The sequence below is a fragment of the Tamandua tetradactyla genome, chromosome 18 (assembly GCF_023851605.1).
Source record: "Tamandua tetradactyla isolate mTamTet1 chromosome 18, mTamTet1.pri, whole genome shotgun sequence".
Taxonomy (NCBI): domain Eukaryota; kingdom Metazoa; phylum Chordata; class Mammalia; order Pilosa; family Myrmecophagidae; genus Tamandua; species Tamandua tetradactyla.
The window spans coordinates 8,361,895-8,381,091 of record NC_135344.1 but is presented as its reverse complement, the minus strand read 5'-3'; the positions used below and the strand labels follow the sequence as shown (position 1 = coordinate 8,381,091).

Here is a 19,197-nt window from a genome sequence, read left to right as displayed (position 1 = left end):
GAGAGGCTATCTGGATGCATTCAGTCCTGGTGACAGGCACTGAGTCCTACCATCAAGGTGCACTTGAAATAAGACCCACCCCTGAATTTTTCCACAACAGGAACCAATTTGAAGTAGGTTGGGTTTTCTGTAGCTTTCAACCAAAAAAGAAAATGTATGTGATACAGAAATGTTTTTCTTTAAAAATAATTTTTGACATAGAAAACATATTTTTCAGTGTAAAAGGAGTCAACAGGGAAATAGACTGGAGATAATAGAGAAATAAGGGACAAATGGTAAAATTAAGGTCATAGAGCAGACATGAGCAAATTCATTTAGGAATTAAATTGAAAACTTGGTTTTGGAGAGAAGACTCCTTTTGCTCTGAAATAGGGAAACAGAGATTCTGATGCAGTGAAGATGTGATGGCAGAGGAAGATGAGGACGCACAAGAGGGTGACAGCTTTCCTAGCACAACAGGTAGTGAGCCCAGGAACAAACACTACAAGAGGAAGATGACTGTGAGTGTTTAAACACGTTTTCAGTGAAATAAAAGGGGGAACACAAAGAGTTGATAAAAAGAGGTCTCAGCAGCAACAAAAGATAACTGAAGTCTGCTAGCCCCAATGCATATGTATTTGAATTTCCCCCCAAGGAACTGCTAAGCATCCAACAAAGAAAGAAAGAAACAGCAGTGTTCTTGGATTATTAATTAAAGAAGGACAGAGGACAACTTAAGGGATTCTGTAGTGTGGCACAAAGTTGGGAATGACTGGCAGTGGAATTCAAGCTGCCCTACTCAACAAATGAAGCCAAAACTGTACCAATGACCAAGAAAAATGGGAAGAAACCGAAACATTCAGTAACAGTAAGGAAAGCATAACCCTGAAGGTAAAAATTTTATGATCTAAGAAGATGTCTGTGCTGATTTGAAAGTTTTATGTACCGTAGAAAAGCCATGTTTTAATCCTGATCCAGTCTTGTGGGACCAGTCCTTTCTTTTAATCCTTATTCAGTACTACAGCTTGCAAACTCGATCAGGTTATCTCTACAGAGATGTGATTCATGCAGTTATGGGTATTAACTTTTGAATAGAGGGAAATGTGACTCCACCCATTCCAGGTGGGTCTTGATTAGTTTACCAGAACCCTTTAAAAGAGGAAGCATTTTGGAGAGAGGCTCCTCAGAATCATGAGAAAGCCACAGCTGAGCCTCGAGAATCACAGAGTCCACCAGCCACAGACCTCTGGAGACAAAGAAGGAAAATGTCTCTGGGAGAGCCTCATGAAACAAGAAACCTGGAGCAAAAGCTAGCAGATGTCACCATGTTCCCCACGTGCCTTTCCAATTGAAAGAGAACCCCTGAACTTCATCGGCTTTTCTTGAGTGAAGGTAACCTCTTACTGGTGCCTTAATTTGGACATTTCTATAGACTTACTTTAATTTGGACAATTTCATGGCCTTAGACCTATAAATTTGCAATTTAATAAATTTCCTCTTTTAAAAGCTGTTTGATTTCTGGTATATTGCATTCCAGCAGCTAGTAAACTACAACAATGCTCTAAGTTCAATATTTTGGACATTTAAAGTCCTAACACAACTAAATACACACCAGGGAAAACATTAAGAAATGCATTACTTAGGTTTCTTGTAATACTATATTCCCAAAATACTTGGCCTAAGTTAGAGATTGTTTTAAGCAAGAAATTTTATTTCCACAAAAGCCATAAGGTATAAGAAATACCTATTTAAAAGGGACATCTCATTTAAACAATTTTCTGAAAGCAAAAACATAAACAAAAGACCTTATATCCTTTCTTTTTGAATGGTTAAAATAATTCAAATCACCAGAGAGAAAGAAATAATAAAAAATAGAGGTTATATCTCAAATATAAGCAGAGTCCAGAAATGCAAGATTAGATGAAAAGGACTCCCATAAGGTCTTCAAGCCTTGAATGCCCATTAGGGCTCCTCCAGAGCACAACCTGTCTGACAGGTGGGAACAGCTCCACAGGCCTAGCACTGGGTTTGATGCTATTCTGCTGCCATCTTGAAATTCCTAATATTTTTTTAAACAGAAACCCTACAAATGATGGCACTGCCCGAATTCCATGGAAAGCACTGCTTACTCTTTAAGAGCTATGATATAAAATATATGAATATTGGGATTCCCCCATTCTCTGAACTGTGATACATAATATTTATTTTTCATGGTCATCAGATGCACAAAACAGAAAAAAAAAGTACCAACAACTACTAATGAAAATGATATAACGAATTATCTGCTCTAATTTTTCTTGGGAACTGCCATCCAGAAAGAACTACACTATTTCTAGAGCTGACCTGTTATGATAAATGCTTGAAGAGATAATCTGACCTAGAAACATGCAAAAGCAATTAATATCAAGGAACAAAAGCAGACAAAAATGTCATCTATATTTGCATTCACAACAAGAAAAATGAAATAGCATGCTATATACAACGAATATATGGAATAAGCAATAAAAACTTTAAAGGAGACTTTCTTTAAGAGAGGTTATCTGGTTTTATCAGGTTCTGCTGCCAAGAGTTGAACAACCCCATGTTTCTGTAGGAAATATAATCCAAGAGAATTTATTCACAATGTGTATTAATTTGCTAAAGCTGCCAGAATGCAATATACCATAAATGGAACAGCTTTTAAAAATGAAATTTATTAAGTTGCAAGTTTACAGTTCTAAAGCTATAAAGATACCTTGATCAAGAAAGTTTGATGGGTCTGGAACACCTCTGTCAGCTGGGAAGGTACATTGCAACATCTGTTAGCTTTCTCTCTACGATTCTGGTTTGAAAGATTGCCCAGAGGCATTTTCCTTCTGCATCTCCAAAGGTCTCCGGCTGCGTAGCCTCTCCAAAACATTCTCTCTTTTAAAGGGTTCCAGTAAACTAATCAAGACCCACCTGGAATGGATGAAATCACATTTCCATTTAATCAAAAGGGCACACTCACAATGGGCATAACACACCTCCATGGAGACAATCTAATCAAAAGTTTCCACTGTAGTACTGAATCAGGATTAAGAGAAATGGCTGCACCCACAAGACTGGATTAGGATTAAAACATGGCTTTTCCAGGGTACATAATATTTTCAAACCGGCACACAATGCAAACACCAAAATAAACTATTATGAATTGGGGGAGGTGACGAACTCATATAAAGAACATTTTTCCTAAGGGTAATGAAGAAAACATTAAATAAATAGAGAGAGATCATAAAACTCCAAATTAATGTACATATTTAATAACAATTCCAATCCAAATCCAAGTAAGATATTTTCAAATCTGGCCAAATGATTATTAACTATCTCTAAAAATATAAATGAACACTGGTCCTGGTACTATGGGATCAACAGTGCCATCCTGACAAAAAGGGGCAAAAGGAGTGTAGTAAATACGGTATCATTGGCTGAGAGAGTTCAAATAGAGTCAAGAAACTACACAGGAGGTCACTCTTACGCATGCTTCAACTAAACAAGGCTACTATCATGACTTGCCAAACCCCAACCAAAATCATTCCCGCCTAAAGAATACCGAGGGCAATATATAAGATTCTGCAAAGGTTCCATGCACTAGAGTAGCTTTCCTGAAACCTACAATCTCCAGATGGGTCCCTGGACCAGATAAGTCCTGAAATGAAGAGGGGTCAGACTTTCCAGAACATTAACTGTTCCATTTCCCTATCCCATACTATCAACAGACTCTTCCAACATGGAAAACCTAGAATGGACATAGCCCATATACCCTAAAGAGTGGGAGAAAGATCAAAGTGATGGTACAGTTATACAGAGAAGGCCAGGTTTAACAAATGAGTATGAGCGTTGAATCATTATACTGCTATTTCTTTTAGCCTCCAGTACCTAGAGAAGCTAGAAATAACCTAAAATTGTGGAATTGTAACCCATACCAAACTCTGAAATCTGTTCTACAACTAACTGTTGCAGTGTACTTGGAAATTTATTGCTTTTATGCTTATATGTCATTTAAAGAGAAGTAGGAGTATAACAGAGATGATAGGATTTAACAAATGAGGCTGACTACTGAATCATTATTTGATATTTCTGTTGATCTCCAGTATCCTAGGGCAGCTAGAAGAAAAAACAAAAAAATCATGGAACTGTAACCCATACCAAACTTTAAAATCTGTTCTATGACTACTTGTTAAAACGTACTTGCAAATTTATTGCTTTTTTCTATATTTGTTATATTTCACAATAAAAAAAGTAAATAAAAGAATAAATGAACAAAAATAACCAACAAATATGTGATAAAAGTTTATAAGCAAGAAATTTCATACTGGATGTGGGAGGCATATCTTTTTATAATAAAATACAAAAAGAAACCATGAAATTTTTTCTTGGTTGGTGTGGATACAAGAAGAAGGTAAGTGATTCACAACAGAGGAACAGCCCTCAGAGGGAAGGGTATCAGAACCTACAGGCTGGGTAAAATTTTATGTTTATCAAAAGGAAGAATGGGTGACATCATCAACAAAGTGAAATAAGACATTCCCTGACAAAGACTTCCCTCAGAATCAACTAATAAAAGGATGACTCCCACTTGCCTAGAACTCTAGAGGATAAAAGAGAGTAGAGAAGGACTCTACAAATGCTGAACTGAAGAAAGAGGAATAGTCTCCAAGAGCAGGTAGAAGATTTTCTTCCCAGAGCTGCCAGTCTGAGCGCCTCCCCCTCACTTGGCCCCCAGGTCCCTCCTGACCAGAGTCAGACTGTAGAGCTACACTCAGCAGCAAGTTAGAATACCATGCATTTCCAGACACAGGGCCCCAAATTCACAGAAGTCCGGGGCAGAACACGAGCTGCTGAGGAGTGCCACATATTAAAGAGCTTCCAGTGGAGAGAGAGAGAGAGAGAGAGAGAACACAGCAGAACTATTGGCAAGAAGTACACTCATTTAGGGCGGGCCACAGTGGCTCAGCAGGCAAGAATGCTTGCCTGCCAAGTCAGAGGACCCGAGTTCGATTCCCGGTACCTGCCCATGTGAAAAAAAAAAAGTACACTCATTCAATCCAGTCACTATACACTGGACCACCTAAACATGAAACAGACTTTTCTGGATTGACCCACCTTTCTGGATTAATCCCACCTGGGTCTGCAGGGCACGATACCCTAACAGGGAAGAAACCAGAGACAGAAAAGGCTTACAGGAAAAAAAAAAAAAAAGGGAGGGGGTTGAGTGGAAGAGGGACTGATCTGCTATAAGACAAGATAGGTCCCAGAACTGAAAAGTATAAGGAAAACAGGACACTGAATGAGGGAGAAAATTTAAACAAATCCTATGAGCTGGGGAGAAAATTCTGCACAAAAACAAACAGACCAGAACAAGATTCCTCAAGAAGGAACAGAAGAAAGGAAGCTGTTTTCAAGAGGTGAAACAATTGACAAAAAGTTCAATCTTAAAAACTGAACTGCGTATCAAGGGCAAGGTTTAGATGAAGACCTGAGAAAATCTGACCAATTAAACATGGGCTACTTTAAAGGTCCAGAATAAGTTGGACCAGGCATCAAAGAAGAGCCTTAATACAAAGCCAACTGATAGTAAAACCCTAGACAAGAGGGAGAAACTGACATTCAGAATTAATACATCAAAGTAATCAGTTGCCTGACATCAGCAAAAAATTACAAGCCATACTAAGAAACAGGAAGATATGGCTAAGGAAACAAATTAAAACTCCAGAAGAGACAGAGCTTGAAACAATTAATCAAAGCAGTTCAAACAAATCTCCTAAATCAAATCAAGGAAATACTGGAAACTATAGATATAGAGCTAAAGCATATTAAGAAGACAGTATGTGAGTATAAGGAAGAATTAGAAAGTTGAAAAAGAAATATAACAGAAATTATGGGGATGAAAGGCACAATAATAGATATTAAAAATATGCTAGAGGCACACAACAGCAGATTTGAACAGGAAGAAGAATCAACTAGAAGACAGGACAATCGAAATCATATAGTCAGAAAAGCAGATAGAGAAAAGAACAGAAATTTTGATCAGAGTCTCAGGAATGTATAACAACATGAAGGGTAAAAACATACACATCATAGGTGTGCCAGAAGGAGAAGAAAAGAGAAAAAGGGTACAAAGAATATTTACTGAAATAATGGCTGACAATTTGCCAACTCTTTCAAAACACATACATATACATGTCCAAGAAATGTAAAATACTCCAAAGAGAAAAAACTCTAATAGACCCACTCTAAAACACATACTAATCAGAATGTTAAATGCCAAAGATAGAGAAATCTGAAAACAGCAAGATAAAAGCAGTTTATTACATACAAGGTATCCTCAGTAAGACTAAATGCTTATTTCTCATCAGAAACCATGGAAGAGAAAAGACAGTGGTGTGATATATTTAAGGTACTGAAACAGAAAAAATTCTTTATCCAAAAAAATTATCCTTCAAAAATCAGGAGTGTCGGGGGTATAAATCTCCCCAGCAATGCGGGACAGAACTCCCAGGGTTTGCTGGGACCCTGATTCATGGGATTGAGGAAGCCTTCTTGACCAAAAGGGGGAAGAGAGAAATGAGACAAAATAAAGTTTCAGTGACTGAGTGATTTCAAACAGAGTTGAGAGGTTATCCTGGAGGTTATTCTTATACATTATATAGATATCCCTTTTTAGTTTGTGGTGTATTAGCACGGCTGGAGGGAAGTACCTGAAACTGTTGAGCTGGGTCCCTTGCTTCTTGAAGACAACTGTATAGTGATTTAACATTTACAATGTGACTGTGTGATTGTGAAAACCTTGCCTCTGTTGCTCCTTTTATCCAGGGTATGGACAGATGGGTAAGAAAATATTGATAAAAAAATAAATAATGGGGGATGAGGGATAAAATAAATTGGATAGATTTAGAAATACTAGTGGTCAATGAGAGGGAGGGGTAAGGGGTATGGGGTATATGAATTTTTTCTTTTTTCTTTTTATTTCTTTTTCTGGAGTAATGCAAATGTTCTAAAAATGCTCATGGTGATGAATACACAACTCTGTGATGATATTGTGAGCCACTGATTGTATACCATGTATGTACTATATGTATGTGAAGATTAATCAATAAAAATATATTTTTTAATGAGGAAGTGCTTAAAATAGTCACAGATAAACAGAAACTGACAAAGCTGGTCCACAAAACACCCACTCTACAAAAATTACTAAAGGGAGTTCATCAGGTTGAAAGGAAAAGACAGGAAAGAATGGCCTGGAGTAGTATGAAGAAATGAAGATCTTCAGTAAAAGAAACTAAAAGGGTAAATGCATAACCCAATAGTACTGTATTCTCAATATACAGCTCTATTCCTTAATTCCTATGAGTCAGAAAATAACTGAACAAGAAAAAGGTATATATATTCCCTGCTAATGGACATGCAAAACATAAAAGGTAATGTGGGAGAAAAACAACATAAAAAAGGGTAAAGAGAGGACTAGAGGAGCAGAGAACACATATGATATTGAAGCTAAGTTAGTATCTTTTCAAATTAGTAGGTTATAGATATAAGTTGTGTAATAGAAACCCCAAGGTAGCTACAAAGAAAGTGTTTTTAAAATATACAGGAACTGAAATGAGAAACAGATCAGTCAGATACATCAGAAAAAGATCAACTATACAGAAAAGGAGGTTGCAATAAAAGAAAAGAGTGACAAAAAAAGATATGACATAAAAAGCAAAGAACAAAATGGCTGAAGTACTGCCTTTACAGTAATAACACTGAATATTTAAGGACTAAAACGCCCTAATCAAAAGACACAGGTTGGCAGAACAGATTTAAAAAGCATAATCCAACTATACATTGTTTACAAGAGACTCATCTTAGACCCAAAGACACAAATAGGTTGAAAACGAAAGGATGGAAAAAAGATATACCACACAAATAGTAATCTAAAAAGACCTACAGGCAGCTATATTAATATTGGACAAAATAAGCATTAAATCTAAAGCTGGTACATGAAACAAATAAGGGCACAATATATTAATAAAAAGGACAATCAATCAAAAAGAAACAACAATCACAAATATTTATATCTAACCATTGCCCCAAAACACAAGAGGCAAACACTGGAAAAACTGAAGGGAGAAATAGACACTGCTACAATAGTAATGAGAGACTTCAATACACCACTCTCATCAACAAGAACATCTAGATAGAAAGTCAATAAGGAAACAGAGAACTTGAACAATATGGCAAGTGAACTAGACTTAAAAGATACATAGAAAACATTACACCCCAATACAGCAGGATATACATTCTTTCCAGACAGACCACATACTGGGTCACCAAACAAGTATAAAAAAATTTGGAAAGACTGAAATCATACAAAGCATCCCCTCTGACCATGTGGAATGAAGCTGGAAATCAATAATAGGTAAAGAACTAGAAAATCCATAAATATATGGATGTTGTATAACACACTCAAACGATCATTGGGTCCAGGAAGAAATGACAAGGGAAATCATTAACTATCTTGAGATGAATAAAAGTGACAACACATTATATCAAAACTTACAGGATGCAGCCAAGAAGTAATAAGAGAGAAATGTAAAGCCCTATATGTGTACATTAAAAAAGGAGAAAGAGCTAAAACCAAAGACCTGACTGCATACCCGGAGGAACTAAAAAAGAATAATAAAACTCAAAGCAAAGAGGAAAGAAGCAACAAAGAAAAGACCAGAAATAACTGAAATAGAAAACTAAAGAAAACAGAGGGCACTCACAAAACCAAAAGGTGGCTCTTTGAAAAAATTCAAGAAAACTGGCAAACCCTTAGCTAGACTGACAGAAAAAATAGAGAACATACAAATAAAATCAGAAATGGGACTACTGACCCCACAGAAATAAAACTGTATGCCAATATATGAGACAACCTAAATGAAATAGACAAATTTCCAGAAACACATGAACAAATCTACACTGACCCCAGAGGAAATAGAAGATCTCAACAGACAAAGTACAAGTAAAGAAATTGAATCAGTCATCAAACACCTCCAAACAAAGAAAAGCCCAGGACCAGACGACTTCATAGGTATATTCTACCAAACATTCCAAGAAGAATTAATACCAATCCTGTTCAAACTCTTCCAAAAAACTGAAGAGGAGGGAACACAACCTAGCATTCTATGAGGCCAACATCACCCTAATGCCAAAACCAGATAAAGACGCTACAAGCAAAGAAAATTACAGACCAATTTCTCTTATGAATATGATGCAAAAAATCTTCCACAAAATACTTGTAAATCTAATCCAAAAGCAAATCAAATGAAGTATACATCGTGATCAAGTGGGTTTTATCCCAGGTATGCAAGGATGGTTCAACATAAGAAAATCAATTCATGTAATACACGGCATTAACAAAAGGAAGAGAAAAAATAAACATAAGCATCTCAATTGATGCAGAAAAGTCATTTGAAAAAATCCAGCATCATTTCTTGATAAAAACACTTAGCAAAATAAGAATAGAGGGAAACTTCCTCAACATGATATTAAAGAGCATATTTGAAAAACTCACAGCTAACACCATACTCAATAATGAATGAATGAAAGCTTTCCCTCTAAGATCTGGAATAAGACAAGGATGCACACTGTTGCAACTATTTCTCAACACTGTACTGGAAGTTCTAGCCAAAGCAACAAGGCAAGGAAAAGGAATAAAAGGTATCCAAATTAGATAGAAAGAAATAAAACTTTCACTATTTGCAGATGACTATATGTATGATCCTATATACAGAAAGCCCTGAAAAATCAACAACAAAATTACTAGAGCAATAAATTAATTCAACAAAGTGATAGAGTGCAACCCATAAAAATCAACAGTGTTTCTATACACTAGTAATGACCAAGCTGAAGAGAATATCAAAAAAAAAAAATTCCATTTACAATAGCAACTAAAACAATAAAATATCTAGGAATAAATTTAGCCAAGATCTAAAGGATGCACTGACTGAGAAGTAGATTGGCAAATGATCATATATACCTATAAATGAATGTTGTGCTGCTACAAAAAAGGAACGAGGTTGTAAGGAAAGCAATGATGTGAATGAACATGTGGGACATTTGGTGAGGTAAAATAAGTCAGAATCAAAAGAACAACAATAGTATGGTCTCCTTCAGAAAATGTTTACAAGAAAACATGGGTCTAGATTGTAAGCTTTTATGCATTTAGTCCAGAGTGGTAATTATTATTTCTGGATTTTGAGAGGCTGTTTTATACATATATGTATAAATATAAATATATAGATATATATAAAATCTAATATTTAGAAATAAGAATGAAGCTGATCAGGTTGGCATTAAGGTAATCCAGAACACAGGGGTAAGGAAGACAATGCCTATATTTTAGAGCCACACATTCTCTTTGAGACCAAAGAAAGGTTTATTTGGTCTGCAACTGAAATGTTCTGTAGCATATAATCTAACTCAAGTATCTGTATAGCTCATTTGAACAACTGAAACACAGGGAACCCAGAATAAGAAAAAGGTCCTTTAATCCTGCATAGTTTAATGTAATGCCTGGATATATCCTAGAGTATATAAAGCAGATAACCTAAAAGTATTGGCAAAATCCCTTGAGGGATGGGAAAAAAATATGAAACTATTAAACTTTACCATCAGGAAATCCCCTGATACTTTGTCAACTTTTAGGGACACCCAACCTATAGAAGTGTTAGTGGACAGTTGTAAAGAAAAGAGCTAAGCTGGCTGGAGACTGCCATCCTTAGAGAGCCCTGTTTGCAGGGACAGCCCTTGGCTGGAGTCTGGGAACTTGGATTCCATAAGTGCTTCTACCCCACCATTCCCTAACTGATAGGAGTAGCTCACTGTGCCTAAACCATCCATGCAAACAGTGGAGTTTATGCTGAACACCTGCATGCCTTCTGGGGTCTGGAATTTGGGTGGTACTGGGCAGAGGAGGCCTACCTGACCATTTCCCAAAACAAACTCTGGGCACTGCATCTGTAATGAGCTTCCCTGGTAGGCATCACTGCACACGTCTTCACAACCTGCCACTTGGAGGAACCAAGTGCGATCTGTGTGACTCTACTGGGAAAGGAATCTGAAATCTAGTTGTCTGGTTTCCTACAGACTTCATCCCATGGGCCCTTTCCCTTTGATGATTTTGCTGTGTATCCTTTCACTATAACAAATCACAGCTGTGACTACAACTACATGCTGAGTCCTGTAAATCCTCCTAGCAAATCACCAAACTTGGGGGTGGTCTTGGGGACCCCCAACACCAACAGTTAGTTTATATTTCCAAAAGAACAATAGAAATGCATACTAAAAACCCCACGAACCATAAATTTCCTAAGTTTACTTCAAGTTTCCATTGACAAAGTTCCCTTTCAGTATTTCCTTCATTGGTTGTCCCTTCCTCCCTTTTTGCCCTCACAGAGTCACACCTCCCCTACCAGACTCATCAACACTCATTCCTCCACATGGCTCTGTGAAGAACACAATAAAGGTGTGGCTGTGCTAAAAGATGGTGAGTATCTTCCCCAAGTCACAGTGAGCGAGTCCCAAATTCAGTGCTCCAACTCAAGTCTCTGTAATCCCACATAATCCGGTATGTTTCCGATCGCAACAGAACTTTCCATCTTAGAACCCATGCTGAGAATGCGTAAGAATATACTTTTTCTTGTAGGACAAATACCTTCCTACTTCCACCTCCAGCTTCTGACCACCCCCTTGCAGAAGAGTGGAGTGAGAGGACGTGCAGGGGGAGGAGGCACGATCTTCCCTCCCCTCCTTGGGAAGTGCCCCACTAGGGTGTTGGGGAGACTAGGTAAAGCACCCTTTGCTCACCAACATGTACAGCACACTGCTCTTTCTGCCATGTTCAGAAAAATGGCATCAGAATCAGTCAGCCAAAGGCAGCCCTTGCATGAACAGGTCATTTTTTAAAATGAAACACAGAACCATGAAAACTGGAGCCCCAGCCAGAAAAATGAGAGGAGAGGGGAAGTAAACGTTCAGTTAACCAAACTTAGCCCCTCCACATAACACATAGATAAGAGGACACTGAACTAAAGAAACCATGAAGATGGAAAAATAATAAATGGTGAAAATGAGTAGGACATCAGAAAGATGATTCTACGTGGCAAAGAAGGTAAATTAGCACCCATGAAAGTTCACTCAGGTAAATAATTTTATGAGAAAAGGATAAAAACAGGCCCAAATAACTAGAGTGGTAAAAGACAGCTTTCACTTGTAAAGTATCTTATAATCTCAAGATTTGTTCTATAAAACTTAAGGTGAAATAGCACTACGTAACATATCCAGAAGATCAGTAAGAGACGCTGGTTCCTGAAGAGGCTTGAGGCCTGCAGGCCAGGCCAAATATACATACAAGCAGACAGATAAATAAGTGAATGAATCAACAGAAAGGCAGACAAAACTTAACTTAAATATAATATTTGATAATAACTAATTTCAAACAACTTCTTTCTATAAAGAGAGAGGAACACACTCAATATTAGAAAAGGTCCACGCTCTGATGAACCCAATGTAAAAATTATTTGATAGCACAATTCATCCATTTCAGTCCCTGGTTGCACTAAACACATGGAGTGAGAGGAATTCTCAGAATTCACTGCAGGGAAAATCACTAAACAGAGAAACCATATTATTCCAAATATCATGTAAAGCCACCCACATTTCCTCTTTTACGAAATGAGTAGAAATGAAACAGAACCAAGACAGACACCACTTTCGGTAAGGTAACATGATTTATATCGATTATAATGACACCACAATAATAAAATAATTGTATTTCAGAACTATAAATCAAGCATATCTTTTTATTTTTCATCAAAAATCCAACATGTCCTAAAATATTTCTTCACCTAAACTTTCTTTTTGCTCAATTTTAGCATCAATAAGGAAAGAAATAGGTACCAAATATGTGCAGATTCAGGGACCATAAAATTTTCTTTGAAGAGAGATAATAAGGATCCTTTAGAAAGCTCTCTCAACAGTGGCTTGACAAAGCAGAAGAACACATGAAAAAAAAAATGGAGAGAACACTTCCCAGTTCCAGGGGAGTGAGGGGAGGAAGTATGACAAAGTTCTAAGGAGGAGCTGCTAACAAACCTTTAAGGTAAAAGAAAGGTTCGAAATTCCTCTTACTCACTGTTGGGTGATGCTAAGAAGTAGAAAAGCCTACCCACAGAAGCCTGAGCATCACACCATCACAAAACAGGATACTCGAAGCTCAGCCTGGGCATGCCACAAGTTGTTGTCGGGATCTGAAGGGGCAATAAAGGGGGAAATAACGGCAGAAGTGGCCTGGCCCAGGCGTCCTGCACTGGCTGAGGAGGCAATGGACACACCCAAGCATCTATCATGTAGACAGGCAAATCTCCTACCCCGGCCTCGGGAGTCACGCTAAAGGCATGATGCACTAACTTGGTTTTCGAGTTTATTTTTAGTAAATAAAAAAAAGGCGTCTTCCGGAGAAGATGGCGGCTTAGTAAGACGCGCGGATCTTAGTTCCTCCTCCAGAACAGCTACTAGGGGAGTAGAAACGATACAGAACAGCTCCCAGAGCCAGGACAGAGATAAAAAAGACAGCATACCCCATCCTGGAACGGCTGACTGGAGGAGAGAACACGCTCCGGTGAGATCGCCGAGGGGCGTGGGCTTCACCGGGCAGGGTGGCAAGCAGCCGGAGTTCCTCCCTTTCCCCTCCTGGACGGGCTGGGAGAATTGGACAGGCGGTCCCCTCAAGCAGCGGCGGCTGGCGCCCACACCACGCGCGGCCCCCCGGACCAACTGAGAGAATTGGATCGGAAATCCCCAGGCCGCGGAGAACGGTGATGGGGGGGCCCCTTCCAAACACGTGACTCCCCGGGAACGGTGCACTCTCCCAGGCGGGCCGCGGTGGCTGGCGCCCTCCCGCCACGCTTGACAGCCCGGGCCGACTAAGAAATTCAGATGGGCGCTCTCCCGGGCTAGGGTGGCGGGCGACCCTCCCCGCGTTCGGACCCTGGGCCGGCTGGTATTCTTCCAAGCCGCATCGGCTGGCGAACCTCCCCAACGGTGAGAGTTTTCCAAAGTTAAAGGACCCACAGCACCTTTTACTGGTGGGACCCGCAGACAAACGTGTGCCACGAGCGCCACATACTGGGCAGGATAAGAAAAACAGATCCCAGAGATTTCACAGAAAAATCTTCCAAATTGTTGGGTCCAGCAGCCAGGGAAATCTGACTAAATGCCCAGACGCCAGCAGAAGATAACGGATCACGCTCAGAAAATTGAACATATGGCCCAGTCAAACGAAGAAACCAATAGTTCAAATGAGATACAGGAGCTGAGACAACTAATGCTGAATATACGAACAGAAATGGAAAACCTCTTCAAAAACGAAATCGATAAATTGAGGGAGGACATGAAGAAGACATGGGCTGAACAAAAAGAAGAAATAGAAAAACTGAAAAACCGAATCACAGAACTTATGGAAGTGAAGGATAAAGTAGAAAAGATGGAAAAAACAATGGATACCTACAATGATAGATTTAAAGAGACAGAAGATAGAATTAGTGATTTGGAGGATGGAACACCTGAATTCGAAAAAGAAACAGAAACTATAGGGAAAAGAATGGAAAAATTTGAACAGGGTATCAGGGAACTCAAGGACAATATGAACCGCAAAAATATACGTGTTGTGGGTGTCCCAGAAGGAGAAGAGAAGGGAAAAGGAGGAGAAAAACTAATGGAAGAAATTATCACTGAAAATTTCCCAACTCTTATGAAAGACCTAAAATTACAGATCCAAGAAGTACAGCGCACCCCAAAGAGATTAGAACGAAATAGGCGTTCCCCAAGACACTTACTAGTTAGAATGTCAGAGGTCAAAGAGAAAGAGAGGATCTTGAAAGCAGCAAGAGAAAAACAATCCATCACATACGAGGGAAACCCAATAAGACTATGTGTAGATTTCTCAGCAGAAACCATGGAGGCTAGAAGACAGTGGGATGATATATTTAAATTACTAAAAGAGAAAAACTGCCAACCAAGACTCCTATATCCAGCAAAATTGTCCTTCAAAAATGAGGGAGAAATTAAAACATTCTCAGACAAAAAGTCACAGAGAATTTGTGACCAAGAGACCAGCTCTGCAAGAAATACTAAAGGGAGCACTAGAGTCAGATACAAAAAGACAGAAGAGAGAGGAATGGAGAAGAGTGTAGAAAGAAGGAAAGTCAGACATGATATATATAATACAAAAGGCAAAATGGTAGAGGAAAATATTATCCAAACAGTAATAACACTAAATGTTAATGGACTGAATTCCCCAATCAAAAGACATAGATTGGCAGAATGGATTAAAAAACAGGATGCTTCTATATGCTGTTTACAGGAAACACATCTTAGACCCAAAGATAAACATAGGTTGAAAGTGAAAGGTTGGGAAAAGATATTTCATGCAAATAACAACCAGAAAAGAGCAGGAGTGGCTATACTAATATCCAACAAATTAGACTTCAAATGTAAAACAGTTAAAAGAGACAAAGAAGGACACTATCTACTAATAAAAGGAACAATTCAACAAGAAGACATAACAATGATAAATATTTATGCACCGAACCAGAATGCCCCAAAATACGTGAGGAATACACTGCAAACACTGAAAAGGGAAATGGACACATATACCATAATAGCTGGAGACTTCAATTCCCCACTCTCATCAATAGACAGAACATCTAGACAGAGGATCAATAAAGACATAGAGAATCTGAATATTACTATAAATGAGCTAGACTTAAAAGACATTTATAGGACATTACATTCCACAACAGCAGGATACACCTTTTTCTCAAGTGCTCATGGATCATTCTCAAAGATAGACCATATGCTGGGTCACAAAGAAAGTCTCAACAAATTTAAAAAGATTGAAATCATACACAACACTTTCTCGGATCATAAAGGAATGAAGTTGGAAATCAATAATAGGCAGAGTGCCAGAAAATTCACAAATACCTGGAGGCTCAACAACACACTCTTAAACAATCAGTGGGTCAAAGAAGAAATTGTAAGAGAAATTAGTAAATACCTCGAGGCGAATGAAAATGAAAACGCAACATATCAAAACTTATGGGACGCAGCAAAGGCAGTGCTAAGAGGGAAATTTATTGCCCTAAATGCCTATATCAGAAAAGAAGAAAAGGCAAAAATGCAGGAATTAACTGTCCACTTGGAAGAACTGGAGAAAGAACAGCAAACTAACCCCAAAGCAAGCAAAAGGAAAGAAATAACAAAGATTAGAGCAGAAATAAATGAAATTGAAAACATGAAAACAATAGAGAAAATCAATAAGACCAGAAGTTGGTTCTATGAGAAAATCAATAAGGTTGATGGGCCCTTAGCAAGATTGACAAAAAGAAGAAGAGAGAGGATGCAAATAAATAAGATCGGAAATGGAAGAGGAGACATAACTACTGACCTCACAGAAATAAAGGAGGTAATAACAGGATACTATGAACAACTTTTCGCTAACAAATACAACAATTTAGATGAAATGGACGGGTTCCTAGAAAGACATGAACAACCAACTTTGACTCAAGAAGAAATAGATGACCTCAACAAACCAATCACAAGTAAAGAAACTGAATTAGTCATCCAAAAGCTTCCTAAAAGAAAAGTCCAGGACCAGATGGCTTCATATGTGAATTCTACCAAACATTCCAGAAAGAATTAGTACCAACTCTCCTCAAACTCTTCAAAAAAATTGAAGTGGAGGGAAAACTACCTAATTCATTCTATGAAGCCAACATCACCCTCATACCAAAACCAGGCAAAGATATTACAAAAAAAGAAAACTATAGTCTAATCTCTCTAATGAATATAGATGCAAAAATCCTCAATAAAATTCTAGCAAATCGTATCCAACAACACATTAAAAGAATTATACATCATGACCAAGGAGGATTCATCCCAGGTATGCAAGGATGGTTCAACATAAGAAAATCAATTAATGTAATACACTATATCGACAAATCAAAGCAGAAAAATCACATGACCATCTCAATTGATGCAGAGAAGGCATTTGACAAGATTCAACATCCTTTCCTGTTGAAAACACTTCAAAAGATAGGAATACAAGGGAACTTCCTTAAAATGATAGAGGGAATATATGAAAAACCCACAGCTAATATCATCCTCAATGGGGAAAAATTGAAAACATTCTCCCTAAGATCAGGAACAAGACAAAGATGTCCACTATCACCACTATTATTCAACATTGTGTTGGAGGTTCTAGCCAGAGCAATTAGACAAGAAAAAGAAATACAAGGCATCAAAATTGGAAAGGAAGAAGTAAAACTATCACTGTTTGCAGACGATATGATACTATACGTCAAAAACCTGGAAAAATCCACAACAAAACTACTAGAGCTAATAAATGAGTACAGCAAAGTAGCAGGCTACAAGATCAACATTCAAAAATCTGTAGCTTTTCTATACACTAGTAATGAACAAGCTGAGGCGGAAATCAAGAAACGAATCCCATTTACAATTGCAACTAAAAGAATAAAATACCTAGGAATAAATTTAACTAAAGAGACAAAAAACCTATATAAAGAAAACTACAAAAAACTGTTAAAAGAAATCACAGAAGACCTAAATAGATGGAAGGGCATACCGTGTTCATGGATTGGAAGACTAAATATAGTTAAGATGTCAATCCTACCTAAATTGATTTACAGATTCAATGCAGTACCAATCAAAATCCCAACAACTTATTTTTCAGAAATAGAAAAACCGATAAGCAAATTTATCTGGAAGGACAGGGTGCCCCGAATTGCTAAAAACATCTTGAGGAAAAAAAATGAAGCTGGAGGTCTCGCAATGCCTGACTTTAAGGCATATTATGAAACCACAGTGGTCAAAACAGCATGGTATTGGCATAAAGATAGATATATCAACCAATGGAATCGAATAGAGTGCTCAGATATAGACCCTCTCATCTATGTACATTTGATCTTTGATAAGGCAGTCAAGCCAACTCACCTGGGACAGAACAGTCTCTTCAATAAATGGTGCCTAGAGAACTGGATATCCATATGCAAAAGAATGAAAGAAGACCCATCTCTCACACCCTATACAAAAGTTAACTCAAAATGGATCAAAGATCTAAACATTAGGTCTAAGACCATAAAACAGTTAGAGGAAAATGTTGGGAGATATCTTATGAAACTTACAATTGGAGGCCGTTTTATGGACCTTAAACCTAAAGCAAGAGCACTCAAGAAAGAAATAAATAAATGGGAGCTCCTCAAAATTAAACACTTTTGTGCATCAAAGAACTTCATCAAGAAAGTAGAAAGACAGCCTACACAATGGGAGACAATATTTGGAAACGACATCTCAGATAAAGGTCTAGTATCCAGAATTTATAAAGAGATTGTTCAACTCAACAACAAAAAGACAGCCAACCCAATTACAAAATAGGAAAAAGACTTGAACAGACACCTCTCAGAAGAGGAAATACAAATGGCCAAAAAGCACATGAAGATATGCTCAATGTCCCTGGCCATTAGAGAAATGCAAATCAAAACCACAATGAGATATCATCTCACACCCACCAGAATGGCCATTATCAACAAAACAGAAAATGACAAGTGCTGGAGAGGATGCGGAGAAAGAGGCACACTTATCCACTGTTGGTGGGAATGTCAAATGGTGCAACCACTGTGGAAGGCAATTTGGCGGTTCCTCAAAAAGCTGAATATAGAATTGCCATACGACCCAGCAATACCATTGCTGGGAATCTACTCAAAGGACTTAAGGGCAAAGACACAAACGGACATTTGCACACCAATGTTTATAGCAGCATTATTTACAATTGCAAAGAGATGGAAACAGCCAAAATCTCCATCAACAGATGAGTGGCTAAACAAACTGTGGTATATACATACGATGGAATATTATGCAGCTTTAAGACAGGAGAAACTTATGAAGCATGTAATAACATGGATGGACCTAGAGAACATTATGCTGAGTGAGTCTAGCCAAAAACTAAAAGACAAATACTGTATGGTCCCACTGATGTGAACCGACATTCGAGAATAAACTTGGAATATGTCATTGGTAACAGAGTCCAGCAGGAGTTAGAAACAGGGTAAGATAATGGGTAATTGGAGCTGAAGGGATACAGACTGTGCAGCA

General features: G+C 38.0%; 1 protein-coding gene across 10 annotated transcripts in view; it reads right to left on the bottom strand.

Annotated features, from left to right (window-relative positions):
* Positions 1 to 19,197, bottom strand: part of FBXO15 (F-box protein 15) — a 248,681-nt gene that overhangs the window by 181,146 nt on the left and 48,338 nt on the right. The window lies entirely within an intron of this gene.